Source organism: Sus scrofa, chromosome 9 (genome assembly GCF_000003025.6).
Source record: "Sus scrofa isolate TJ Tabasco breed Duroc chromosome 9, Sscrofa11.1, whole genome shotgun sequence".
NCBI classification, from domain to species: Eukaryota; Metazoa; Chordata; class Mammalia; order Artiodactyla; family Suidae; genus Sus; species Sus scrofa.
The window spans coordinates 105,894,323-105,908,900 of NC_010451.4; the positions used below are offsets into that span (position 1 = coordinate 105,894,323).

The 14,578-nt window shown below is 47.7% G+C and overlaps 1 protein-coding gene across 5 annotated transcripts in view; it reads right to left on the reverse strand.

Annotated features, from left to right (window-relative positions):
* ATXN7L1 (ataxin 7 like 1) overlaps positions 1–14,578 on the reverse strand; it is a 461,024-nt gene that overhangs the window by 429,709 nt on the left and 16,737 nt on the right. For all 5 annotated transcript variants that reach the window (XM_005667724.3, XM_003482700.4, XM_021063506.1 and 2 more), the window contains exon 2: positions 12,908–13,387. The gene's annotated coding sequence lies outside the window, so the exon portion shown is untranslated. The remainder of the gene's footprint in view (positions 1–12,907; positions 13,388–14,578) is intronic.

The following is a 14,578-nucleotide window of genomic DNA, read 5'->3' on the forward strand; positions in this document are numbered from 1 at the left end:
TCCGCATCTACTACCTTGCCTGACGTCACTCCAGTCCAACTAGTCAAGCTTGGACCCGGAAGACATAGCCCATAAAAGCCTTATGAAACCCTTCTTCCGGGCTCAGACTCTGGAGAGCGATCTCCTCTGAGCCCGCTGGCGTAATAAAACTGAGTTCTCCAACTCTCTGAGTGCTCTCTTGGTTTCTCGCCGGGTAAAAGAGCTGATCCACTGCAGCCGCAAAGCTACCGGAGCTGGTACGCTACAGCCATGGGGCTGTCACCAGAGCTGATACGCTGCAGCGCAGGGCTGTTGGGTATCTGCCGTAACATTCTGAATCTTCTATAAGTGGAATAACATGGCACGTCCTCTTTTGTGTCTGGTTCCTTTTGCTCAGCATCCTGTCTGTGGGATTCATCCAATGGTCCAGGGCTCCTTACCGTGTGTCTTATCCCATGGGGGTTGGGGGGGGGCGTACTCCCATGTGTCATTTTTCCATTCCACACTTGGGTGGCTACCCCAAGCTTGTCACTATTATAAATTACAGCACTGTGGACTTCCTTTGCACGTGCCTTTTGGTGGCAGGAACACTTGCTTCTTCTGAACCTATTCCTGGGAGTGGGACTGTGAGAGCCACTGCTGGGATCTGCTGAGACTCCCAAAAGTAATGGCTCCAATTTACGCTTCCACCAACAAGGATGGAGAGCTCTGAATGCTTTACTCTCTCGCTAAGACTTGATGTTGTCTGTCCTTTTAATTTTATTTCTTTACTTATTTTTTGTCTTTTGTCTTTTTAGGGCCTCACCCACGGCATGTGGAGGTTCCCAGGCTAGGGGTCTAATCGGAGCTGCTGCTGCCTGCATCCTACACCACAGCTCATGGCAATGCCCGATCCTTAACCCACTGAGCAAGGCCAGGGATCGAACCTGCAACCTCATGGTTCCTAGTCAGATTCGTTTCAGCTGTGCCATGACAGAAACTCCTCCTTTCAATTTTAGCCATCCTGGTTAAAATTCCTTTGAAGTAAAGTCACTCTTTTTTTCCTCAAAGCTGCAACAACACCAGATCTACCTCCTGCGATGGGGTGGGGGGACCACAAGACTCTGAGTGGAGACACAACTGGGAGTTTTGCCTCTGGGCGTGAGCAATGAGCTGAATGTAAAACTCACTGCCATGAAACAGGAGACAGAAGTTTGAAGCATGTGCCTGGTGGAGGCGAGCAATCCTCAGCGTGGCCCCGTGGCCCGCTCCCCAGCTGCTGTGGCCCTAGTCCAGGAACCACAAGAAAGGACCAGATGAGAGTTTGCTGGAGCAGCACCCCCTTTCCCAGCTGGGGAGCCAGATGGGAACTCCCCAGGCCCGGACGGCCTGTAGGGGGCAGGCAGGATCCCTCCTGCCAACACAGACCTTCCTCGGGAGCAGCTGCCGCTTTATTGTGTGCCTGCGCGCCCGGTGTGACTGCTCGAGAAAAAGAAACATTTAAAAGATGCCCTGTCCTGGCCTAGAGCGGGCGCGATTTATTAATAAGGGTCGGTTGCCAGGGAACTCCCCTGAATAGGTTGAAATTTTGCAAAGAAGGCAGGGCTGCTCATTTGTGGAGGTTAAAGTGGGTGAAGTGGCTGATTACCCATTTAAGACGCGGCAAGTCTGCGGAGCCCCGAGTCAAACGCCTTCCTCAGAAGCTCTCAGCCTCAATGCAAGTAAAATGAGGCTCGGGGAAGGCTGAAGGGGGTGCCTAATAACTGTTTACGAGCCCATTAAGGATGATTAAAAGGAGGGCTGCGAGCAGCTGTTCTCCCCTCCCGGGGGGTGACGGCGGGAGGGGACTGTGTTTGTCAGCAGAAGAGATTTCAGTGAGGCCCGGGGAGGGACTTCCTGAAGGCTGGGGTCTGTTTGAAGACGACAGTCTTCCAAGGCCCAAGATGTCAACCCCAAGGAACCCAAGATGTGGGTCAGGAGTGGTACCAGGAAGCTTCTGCCAGGAGAACCTGCCTTTTCTTTTGCACATGTAACTACCTGATGAGGGGAAATCAGAAGGCTCGGGTCCAGGGCTGAGGCCACTTTGGTTTCTAACATTTACCAGGGGTGAAAAAGAAAATCATCTGAATCGAAGGAAGCCAGGGACCACTGCGGACTTTGTATGAGTTTTCTCACTTTTCTCTCCCAAGGCCTTAAACAGACACGAACTTACTGCAGCTCATGTTGACGTGCCTGCTTCTGAGTCATTAAAAATTAAAGCCAAGATGTTCAAGGATCAGGCCCCGGGGGGGATCCATACCGCTGGGAGATTGTGGAACCCCGTGGTGAGTGCTGAAGTTTGGGGTTTCCCTGGTGGCTCAGTGGGAAGCAGGTCTGCATCGCTGTCTGCCTGGGTTAAAAGCACGTGTGGTGTGTGAACAGAAACTGGGCAGTGATGCTTTCGCTCCCTAGGGTCCTCTTTCATGTCTGTCGCTCTCCCGTTCGCCTTTTCTGTAATGTGTTTTGTGCTGGCTGAGAAAATTAAAGCAACCCGATGAGTGAATCTAGAAAATAATGGCTGTTGAAATTCAGCGTTTCTCATTTCAAACTCCATGTGTTTATACCTCCCATTCATTCAATAAATATTTGCACAGCGATGACTGTGTGCCAGATGCTGACTCATTCACAAACACAGCAACCCCAGCTCCTTGCCCTTGAGGAGCTTACTTTCTGTCCACTGTGGATGAAGGCAGCCTGCTGATACAATGTCGCCAAATATGCTGTTTGCAAATCCATCCTGGCCCATTTGTTTCTGGGTTCCTTGAGTGGTCTATCTGAAAGATAAATTAACCCAATCCTGGAGTCTCCTATCCAGAAGAACATATATTTTGGAACCACTTAGATATTAAAAACAAAAACAAACAAACAAAAAAAAAACAACAACACTTAAGGGGAAGCCTTTATCAGAAAATAGTTGAGGAGTTCCCATTATGCTCGGCAGTTAATGAACCCAATTAGCATCCACGAGGACATGGGTTCGATCCCTGGCCTTGCTCAGTGGGTTAAGGATCTTGTGTTGCCGTGAGCTGTGGTGTAGGTTGCAGATGTGGCTTGGATTCCGCGTTGCTGTGGCTGTGGCGTAGGCCGGTGGCTACAGCTCCGATTGGACCCCTAGCCTGGGAACCTCCATGTGCTGAGGGTACGGCCCTAAAAGGACAAAAAGACAAAATAATAAAATAAAATCGAAAATAGGTGAGATGCCCAAGGATGGGCCCCAGGCTTGGGTTATTTGGCCAGCATGCTGCTTATCACCTCCGGATGGCAGCTCTGAGCCAGACGTGACTTCCCTGCATGGAGGAGGGAACTCTTCTGAGGCCCTGAGACATCTGATCTGGAGCCCAGGGAAAAGCTCAGACAAAAGGTGGGGTGGGAGTTGGGGGTGACTCAGATCACCGAAACCCTACTATGTGTCATGCGTATGGTGGGTGAGACGTGGCATTTGCTCTAAAGGAACAATCCAACTGAGAAGATACCAGCTCTTTGAAAAGACAACTGGTCACCCCCACCCGCCCAGGCGCTGCATGAGAAGTAAATGAGTATCACAGGTAATGGGTGCTGGAGAAAGCAGATGTGGGAGGGAAGACCTGAAGGCTGAAGGGGTCTTAGAGCTAGCTCTGAGTTCCAAGCAGGAGAGAGATGTTGAGCAAAGGCTAAAAGCATTCCGAATCCTGGCTGTCAATCACTTTCAGCGAATGCTTGTCCTGTGTCACCTGGAGTGAATAACCAGTCTCATCCAGAGCCTCCTGGGTGTGTAGCAAGCACTCAACAAACATTTGTAGAAGCGAATTGAATTAAGCAAGCTGGCAGTTGGTTTTCTACCCAAGTCATGTAGCAGAGCCACAACTTTTCTAACTAGATCTAGACAAACATTATGATGATGAAAAGCAAACAGTTACTGAGTGCCCACGAGGCCCAGGCACTATTCTCGGCTCTGGGGACATAGCAGTAAACCAAACAGGGTTCTTAGTGTTTACACCCCAGTGGGGGACGAGAGGCTGAATATACAAACGGACAATGGCTGGACCATACATAAAAATAGAACTGGGATCCACAACCTGCAGCAACCTGCCCAGGAAACCAACCCCCTTATCTGCAATAAGCAGCCCAGGAAGCCAGCGTGCTGTAAGTCGGACTTGCAGGAAGCCGAATTGCTGTTTCTAGTAACAATCCAGGAAGCTAAACAATAACTTCTGTAACAATCAGACGGGAATGGCCAGGACCTGATTAACAACAGACAGCTTCCCTAATTTTTAGCCCAGCTTCCAACCTGGGACCAACCAGAGAAAACTAAATACGCACCATAGGATATATCCCCTCCAGGCAGCCCACCTACACTTCCCCAGGCGCACAGCCCTCACTACAAAGCTTCCCCACTCCTCTGGCCGCCTTTGAGTCTCTGCCAAAATGCGCGTGAAGGTAGCTGACTCGCTTGCTACAGTAAGATAGCAATAAACACCCTTTGCGGAGTTCCCATCATAGCTCAGTGGTTAAAGAACCCAACTAGTATCCATGAGGATGCAGGTTCGATCCCTGGCCTTGCTCAGTGGGTTCAGGAGCCAGTGTTGCCGTGAGCTGTGGTGCAGACTGCAGATGCGGCTGGGATCCCGAGTTGCTGTGGCTGGGGTATAGGCTGACAGCTGTAGCTCCGATTCATCCCCTAGCCTGGGAACCTCCATATGCTGCGGGTGCGGCCCTAAAAAGGCAAAAATACATACATACATACATACCCTTTGCTTTTCTCCTACGGCTGATCTTTGTTTATTTCCAGAGGTATAATAGATAAACAGATTGGGTGCATGTGTGTGTGTGTGTATACCATAGGTACATACATCTCAAATGTAGGCATATATCATGTATACATATCTCATATGTACATACATGTGTTAACAGTGGTAAATGCTACTGAGAACAATGTAAAGGGTCAGGAGTATGGAGGGTGGTGAAGGAAGGCCCCATGGTGAGGTGAGTGTCAAGCAGCAGAAGTGGGGAAGGAGCCACACGGGCCACTGGGACGAGCCCTCAGGCCAAGAGCGCAAAGGCAAGGCCAGGTTGAAGATCACGAGGAAGAGCAGAGTGATGACCATGAGGACCAGGGGTGATGCCTTCCAGCAGGTGTGTGGGGGGAGTGGGTGAGCGTGGATGGGGGGGGGGGAAGCGGGGGATGGTAGGCTCAGCTTGTAGGGCTTCGTAAACCCTTGTAAAGACTTTGGCTTTTACTGGGAGTGTGATGAGGAGATATTTCGGGGTTGGGGGTGCAACATCTTTTCTGTTTTAAAAGCGTCGTTCTGAGAGTTGATTTGAGACTAGACTTCAGGGAACCAGGGAGCAGGGGGGCAAGTCGGGAGACCTATGAGTTGCCTACTGGATTAGTCCAGGGATGACATGGCGGTGGCTTGGGCCAGGGTGGCAAAAGTGGAGCATGGTGGGCACATGGGAACCTTGCAGGACGTTTTGGAAAGAGTGCCCCAACTACCAAAGAAGCCCTGAGTTCTTCTAGGTCTGTTCCCCTATTAGATAAAGGTGGCCCCGCCGGGTTTAGTCACTCTCTTAGTGGAAGCTACCAGATACAGCTATTTTACGTAACAGCAAATGGTGCTTCCCAAATACACCTGCCTCCTTTTGCTATCTGGGATAGGGTGTGTGTGTGTGTGTGTGTGTGTGTGTGTGTGTGTGTGGCCCTTGGTGTTTCTGCTGCACTAAACTGAATCCTGTTGAGATTTCAAACAGGCATCATGGAAATGGAGCAAACAGGCCTGGACAGTGTTTTGTTCGTCTGGACTCCACGCCTTGCGGTGGGAAAGGTCCCAGGTAACCTCCTTCAATCCATGCCATGCATTAGATTAGCTCTCAGTCAGAAAAAGCATAAAAGCATAGTTCTGATTCAAGGCCTTTTACCAGGAGACCTCAGTTGTACGAAAAAAATTGTGGCCTGTGACTCCCAAAAGAGTCTGTGCTTTTAAGAACTCTGCCTGCTTAGAGGGAAACAGGGAGGCGAGTGTGTCCTGGAAAACTGAAGCCTGCTGATCAGGTTTTTGGAGACAGTCTTACTGAAAATGATATCACCCACCCTTCCCATGAGTACAAACCATAATTATCAGCCCTGATTTGGGGTGTGGAGAACATGATCCGTGCAAGTCTTAAAACCAAGGCAAAGCACACTTATGAGCTTTGCACTCCTCCTGTGTGGTGCCTGCGAGGTGAGGCTGGCCCAGTGCTTGGATGAGGGCATCCTACCCACTGCCCACGTGGGGCCCTCGTCATGCTCAGCAGCCCTGTACTTCCAGGTGATCCCAAATTGTCTGCAGCTGCTGTGACCCCGCCAGCCCTGGGCACAGCTGAGGGAGGGAAGCTGGTTCATCTGACTCATACATGAGGCTTACAAGAGCTCCACTCCCTGGGCCCATCTCCTGTGTTCGCCCACAGTCAGAATACCCTCCAGCTGCTATGCTAAAACATCTTTTTTTTTTTTTTGGTAACAACTGTATTGATATTTGATTTAATTCATATACCACTACATCCAGCAATTTTTAAGTATCTTCACGAACTGTGCAACCCTCACCACTATCTGACTCCAAAACACTTTCATCACCACCCAATAAGCCCCATGCCCATTAATAGCCATGCTCCATCCCCAAACCCTAGCACCCATTGATTGAGCACCTCTCTGGATATTTCATTTAAGTAGAATCATACCATGTTTGTCCTTTTGTGTCTAGTTTATTTCCCTTACCATGTTTTCAACAATCATCTATGTTGTCACAGACATCAGGACTTTTTTCCTTTCTATGGCTGAATAATGTTCTATCACGTCAGATGCTACATGCTACATTTTATTTATCTACTAATGGATATTTGGGTTATTTCCACCTTTGGGCCATTACGAGTAATGCTGCAATGAATGTTAATGTGCAAGCTCTTGTGTGGACACATATTCTAATTCCTCTGGGGTACATACCCAGGAGTGGAGATGCTGAGTCATATGGTAATTCTATATTTATCTCCTTGAGAAACTGCAGCACTGGTTTTCAAAGTGACTGCACCATGTTATAGTCTTACCAGCTTTGGTGAGAAATCCACGAGGCTTTCACAAACGTTTAAAACAGTAGAAGGTGCCCTCTGCTCAGGTGTAGACCCTGTCAAGCTCTGGCATGAAGAGGCCACTAGTGGTCTGGAGTGCTGGTCGACCTCGCTGAGCTTCCTCAACTTCCTAGTCAGCAGCTAGGTCTGTACAAATCTCAGGATTGCAACTGTGTGTCTAACATGTGCTGGGCACACTAGCTGCAAAACCTCCAAATCCTTACAGCACTCTTTGGAAGACTGTCTGGACAGCTGAGAGATGGAGAGACAAGGGAACGTGTCCAGAGGTCACAGAGCCAGAACACCAAGCTGGGTGTGCCTCCGCAAGCCTAAGCCCAAGGGCTCAGTTTTTCCATTGGATTGTGTTCCAGTGGGGAAAAGTCAGATGACTGAACCCTCAGATGGATCCTCTGACCAAATATCTCTTCCCTCAAAGCTCGAGGCTTCTCAAGGCTGCAGAAATCAAACCCTCATACGTGCAGCATCGATACCAGCTTCAGGACCAGCAGACATGCTCTGAGAGCATCCTCTCCTGTCTGGCATGAGTTGGGATCTAAAACAGCCGCGAGCCTTCCGCAATCCTGCAAGCCCAGCGCATACAGGTTTGAGCTGTGCAAAAGGCACAATCTATTCTTTCCTCCATTCTGCTCACACTCTCCACCTGTCTGCTGCTCAACAGAAGCAGACTCATCTTGGCTATGAGTATTCAAGTGTCTTCCAGAGACATTCTGTCAAGGTCTAGGTCACTCAGAAACAGCCCCCTCCTCCCCAAGGAGAAGAGGCTGCAGTTACGCATGTTGGCCAGCAGAGGCTCCTTTTGACATTTGGCTTCCTCAGAGTGGTCCAGGAAGGCCTGGTTAACCCACCAGCCGGCCTTCTTTTCACGTTCCCCCAAGCCGTCCTGGGTATGTGGCCGCAGGCCCTGCAGAGAGCAGCCTCAGGGCATCCACGGTTGGGATTCCACCTTGTGGCCACCCACAAAACCCCACAGCAGCAGTGTGGTCACTGGAAACCAGGAGGGCCGAACCAAACCTTCTGGAGGTGGGAGTGAGTGGCCAGGTCCACCCATGGGTGGCCTTTTCCTGGAAGGTGCCAGGACAGCGATCAGGGCATTTCGCCAAGCAAGCTATGGCTATTGACAAATATAGCCCCACCTGGGCTCAAAACACTTTTATCACTGTCGACTTAAGTACAGAGGGTTAGAATCAGCTGCGGTGTTTGGCGTCTCTGAATAAAAAACCCTGGATTTTGTTTCCTTAACACACCATCTTGGCACAGGTTCCAGAAAATGAGGGTCCCAAATTCTACGCCTTTGTTTGGTAGAAACGTGTGCTGATATGTCTGTGTACTAACAAATAAATAATAAAATCACTTTGCATTTATAGAATAATAATAAATAACAAAATCACTCTGCATTTATAGAATGCTTGCCATGTTGCAAGATACCATGGGGTCCTTTATATTTGTACTTTTATTTAACGTAATGCAGCTGGAGGTACTCTGAGGCTCAGAAAGGGTGAGTTACTTCCCAAAGGTCTCACAGCTAGGAAGTGGCAGAGGGAGGTGGGGTTTGAAAGCAGGTGTGGCCTCTTCATGCCGGGACTAGGGTCCAGAATTCCTAGTAAGATGGCTTAGTCCCCTGTCGCTCCCACCCCAACACTGCCTTAATCTTGGAGCTGCTTTAGGCTGGGGGTAGAATCAGAAGGGGAAGGAGAGGATGGAATTTACAAGCTAGTTTATGCCAGAGCTGGTTTGGGTGCCTTGAAATTCACCAGGGCTTGGACAAGTCTTCCAGGATGGGGCCCTTCCCACAGACCAGCTGGGAGCTCATTAGTGTCACTGAGCCGCGGGAGAGAAAGATAAAAAGGGAAGGGACATGAAGAGGCAAAAAGGGAGGGGGACAACAAGGCAGAAGCAGAGATAGAGAGGTGGCTGGTGGCCTTGCCAGAGAGCCTCCTGCCTGGAGAGCTGGTGAAGCAAGCACAGCCTTCATTCTTTCGCGCAGGGCCAATAAAGGGCAGCTGAATCACAGGATTTCTCAAGAAATAAAAATTCCTAGTACACCCCTGGGGCCTGGGGAGAAAAACTGACAACGTGTTGATTGAAAACAGACTAAGCTGATGTGTGCCTGCAGCGTGAGGCTGCACTTCCCCAGGTTCACAGCGACACCTAGTGGTCTCCATGGGCACCTGCCGCCTCCGTGGAAAAGAGGCAATGGCCTGAAGAGAGTATTTGGGGTGTAGAGCAGAAGCATCCTCTTTTCCCTAGCGTCAAAGTCCGTGTTTTGCTTTGTGGGGTATGCCAATATTCTAAGAGGAATTCCACACGTCCCCAGGAGCGGGGGTGGGGGGACACTGGTCAAACACTGGACTTCCTATATGGCCAGTTATGTATATCCAACTGACTCTGTATTGGCTAGATGTTCTTTTTTTGTTGGTTTTTTTTTTTTGGAGGGGAGGGTTTTTTTAAATGATTTTTTTCCATTATTGGTCTACAGTGTTCTGTCAATTTCTACTGTACAGAAAAGTGACCCAGTCACATATATATATACATTCTTTTTCAAAAGTGGACATTTTTCCCTCTGATTTTCTTTTCATTTATTACATTTTCATTTATTCTCCTCATTTAGTAAGTCTAACTGAATGTATTTAATGGTGATACCTTTATAAGACTTTTATACCAATGAATTCTGCAATCGGAGACATTTCTTTGTGAGGTTATGTGTTCAGAAAATAAAATGACTGTGCTTCTACATTAGGTCAAAGATCTTGGCTTCCATCGTCACCCTGATCAGTAAGTCTGATTAAAAATGAAAACTATGCATCTCCTTCTGGATAATAGCACTTGAACATTTTCATCCCCTCTCTGGCCTCCCCTTGCTCCATTTCAGCTTTGGCTAAGTTACTTGCCTGAAGGCTCCCTGGGGACAAAGGATATCCAGTGATAGCACCATGCCTGGGACATGGTTAATACTCAAAAACTATTTCTTCATGGAATGACCTCAGCTCCTGATTTGTCACGGTGGCGGGGGGGTGGCGCACAGGAGTGGGGTCAGATAATTCAATCTCCTGGCAAGTGCTACTAGAGGATTCCAGACTCTAAGGGGCATTTGTCAAACCAGGAAGACCCTGGCCTGGAAACTCAGCTTCTTGTCAATATCTGGGGATGGTCTGTGGTTAAATAGGAACCCAGGGCAGAACTCGTAGAGCTCTATAAAAAGGCTTATTAACACGCAACTAGAGATTCTCATACCAAGTAAAGTAAGTCAGAAAGAGAAAGACAAATACCATATGATAGCACTTGTATGTGGAATCTAAAATGTGGCCCAGGGAGTTCCTGTTGTGCTCAGCAGAAATGAATCTGACTAGTATCCATGAGGACACAGGTTTGATCCCTGGCCGTGTGCAGTGGGTTAAGGGATCTGGCACTGCCGTGAGCTGTGGTGTAGGTTGCAGACTCAGCTCAGATCCTGCGTTGCTGTGGCTGTGGTGTAGACAGGCAGCCACAGCTCCGATTGGACCCCTAGACTGGGAACCTCCATATGCCTAGGGTGCAGCCCTAAAAAGACAATAAACAAACAAATAAATAAATAATATGTGGCACAAACGAACCTATCTACACAACATAAACAGACTCACGGACATGGAGAACAGACTTGTGGTTGCCAAGGGGCAGGCAGGAGGGAGAGGAACGGATGGGGTGTTTGGGGTTGGTAGATGCAAACTATTACATTCAGAATGGATAAGCAATGAGGTCCTGCTGCACAGCACATGCAACTGTTTCTAATCTCTTGGGATAGACCATGATAGAAGATAGTATTAGAAAAAGAATGTATATAAATGTATGGCTGGGTCACTTTGCTGTACAGCAGAAATTGACACAACATTGTAAATCAATTATACTTAATAATAATTTTTTTAAAAGACCTCTTAAATGTCTGAGTGTTGGTACCCTGGGAGGGCTCCACAAGGCCACATTTTATAGGGACTGTCAAGAGACCCACTGAGGGCTTTCCTTTTGAAGAAGAAATCATGAGCTTCTGCAATCCGATCTTGTTGGGAAGGAAACACTGTCCTCAAGCGAAATGTTATCTGAAAACTTTATCTGAATTTCATTGGCCAGAGAACCTGTGTTAACTGCATGCCCCTGGTTACAAAGATCAGAAACTCACAGATTTATTGGGAAGCCACTTGTGGAAATAAAGAGCACTGGTCCCACTGCTTTCTCTCTCCAGAACCCAGAGAATGAAGACGACCTATTTGGAGTGTGGCATAGTGGGCGTGGGTCATACTGGTGCCAGCCCAGCATCATTTGAACAGCCTTCCTAAATGAGGAAAATAGGCCACTGTTAGGGTCACTACCTCACCAGGGAGGAGATCAGAACTTAGTTTCCCAGACCAACTGTGCAGCTGGGACACAGACATATGACCTAGGCTCTGCCAGTTGGATGCAGCAACATGAAACTTGCATGAAAGAGTGAAAAGCAAAGAGCCAGCTGCTGAGTGATGCTACATCTTGGTGATGCAGGCAAAGCACGGCAGAGAATGTGCAGCCCCCAGAGGCAGCAAGGGCAGAGGGACTCCCCATAACAGGGGCCAAAAGCAGTGGAATCAAACCTGTGACCGGACTAGCGGGGCTATGAGTGTTGTTTATGGCTGCAGCCTCTTTTTCTAACATGGCATAAATTCTGTGAGCTACTACTATCCTCTCATATGTTCTTTTTCTGTTTAAACAAACTAGAGTGAGTTTCTTTTTTTGTGAATAATAACCCTGATGAAATTATGGTGAGGTTTCATGGATATCGGAATCAGAAAGTCATTCAGTATTCATGGCAGCTACAGACAGTTCAGGTCAGGAGTTCAAGGGTCACTACCTCAGGGAAGTTGTACTCAACTATTTTGTTTGGAGCTGAGGTGGCTATTTATTGTGACTCTCTGTTCAACACCCTCTAGTGACAACCATTATTCTATTGTTAAGTGAAGCCATGTCTTCTGGTGGAATTGGCATCATGCCCCAAATCCAAAGCTGAGCACATGACCCAGGCCAGGCCAATCAGACGGCTGCCTCTCCTGGCCTCAGTGATTGGTTCAGGGATGGATACATGTCTCGGGGTGAACCAATGAGAGCTATCCCTGGGACACTGCTGCATCCCCAGGGAATTACTCCTTTTCTGCTGAGGCTGCTCAGTTGGCAGGAGGTAAGCATGCAACAGGAAGCCAGTGCTGGCCATCATGTCAAGTGTGGAAATTGCTGCCAACCAAAGAGTAAAGCCAACTGGAGGAAAGCAAGACCAAGAGAAAAAGAGGTACTCATTCCTGATGATACTGCACATTTGGACCCAGCCAAGACAAAAGTCAGTTCCATCCTTAGATTTTTCAATTCTGTGAGCCATCCAATTCCTTCGTAAGTTAATTTGAGTTCACTGTCACTTAAAACCAAAAGGGTCTTGACTAACACCATGGTGCATGTTCAAATGCCAGAATTTTTGGCAAGGCTTCAAAAGGATTAAATTATATCCCCACTTAGCATACCATTCACTCGATTACTCCTCAAGCCTGTGTTTTCATTTGAGGATAACTGTTATGGCCCCGACTGTGCTCTCTCCTGACCTTACAAGACTAAGTTTTCACACATCCTAAGAAACACACGGTTCCTTTGCACACGTTCGCCATTACACACTACCTCTCCCATCCAACGTGTCCACTTGGGATTCTCCCCTTCCACATGAAGCACTCCTTTCAACATTCTGTCTAAGGCACTCTGTTGTAACAACATATATCCTCAGTTACAGCAAAAGGTACATCTTCCACCTTGAGCACAATATGGTACCCACCTGTGAAGGTAGCTGCCAGCCTGTGTGCAGAAGCATCTGGTTTTAGAACCACTGGTCCTGGAAACTTGGCATCACTGTGACTCTGTGTCTGCACTCTTCACACCTTTCTTCTAAGTGTGTCTTCCTGATTCTTGTCCTGCAACCAGCTGGCTCTTTTTCTCATTATTTCCAAAATCAATTCCCACAGAGAGAAAAATCTAACTTGACTGATCTCAGTTGCGCAGGGTTGATTGAGCTGGGCCACATCAGACAGGACCAGTCCGTCCATGCATGGAGGTCCTGGACAAGGTAGCCGCCTTTGTCCAGTCACATGAGCCAAAGGAGGGTGCAGGTCATGAGGTCAAGACACAACAAAGTCTGGATGAGCAACAGCTTAGGGATGCTTCTCTCCTTGGGAACTATGGCAGGGGCCGTTTTCTTAGCCAGGAATGGTGTGTTTGATGGCTTCCATGATCATCGTCTCTGGTACCTTCCCCTGGCCTATAAGTGAGAGAGTAAAATCATGATGATGATGGGGATGGGGCTGCTAATAATAACTGTGAAGAACTGGCTTCACGGTCAATGCCTCTATTTTTCCTGCATCACACTTACTGGCTGTCTCTGTGAAAGGTGTCAGCTTTTATTCTCCTGTAAGCCAAAGCGCTGACTGGGTTTATGTTCTCTGAGGAACTCTGAGGAGACAGTATGGATTTAAACACCCCTTTTCTGAATGTAAGTTGGTACATCCACTATGGAAAACAATATGGAGGTTCCTCAGAAAACTAAGGAGGGAGTCACTATATGACCCAGCAATCTCACTCCTGGACATCCATCCAGACGAAACTGTAGTTCAAAAAGATACATGCATCCCTATGTTCATTGTAGCACTATTCACAATAGCCAAGACATGGAAACAACCCAAATGTCCATCAACAGATAAATGAATAAAGGGATGTGCCACATATATACAATGGAATGAAGAATGCCATTCAGAGCCTCATAGATGCAACTAGAGATTATCATACTAAGTGAAGTCAGTCAGAAAGAGAAAAATAAATACCATAAGGTATCACTTATATGTGAAATCTAAAATATGATACAAATGAACCTATCTTTAAAAGAGAAGCATATACATAGACAGGGAGAACAGACCTGTGCTTGCCAAGGGGAAGCGGATTGGGGGAGGGAAAGAGTGAGGGGTTGAGGTTAGCAGATGGAAGCTATTATACATGGAGGGGATAAGCAACAAGGTCCTACCATATAGCACAAAGGACTAGATTCGATGTCCTATGATAGATCACAACAGAAAAGAATATTTTAAAAAAGAATGTGTGTGTATATGTATATATATCTGAATCACTTTGCTATACAGCAGAACTTAACACAACACTGTCAGTCAACTATACTTCAATAAAATTAAAACAAAACAAAACAAAACAGCACTTGTCCCTGACAGAGCACATCCAGCTGCCACCCTCACTGTGGGTTGAGTGCCTTTAGAGACATGAGAATTCTCAACTTCTTTCCCTGAGCCCAATGAAAGCCTGTTTCCCCTGGAACTGGGAGAGGATGTGAAAATCCACATGCTGGCATCTAGCTGGTTTCTAGTTTATTCTGTAGTACTGTATCAACCCTCTAAGGCCAACTCTGGAACCTCCAGCTTTAAGCCAAAGTGCTTTCAAAACAATAAGA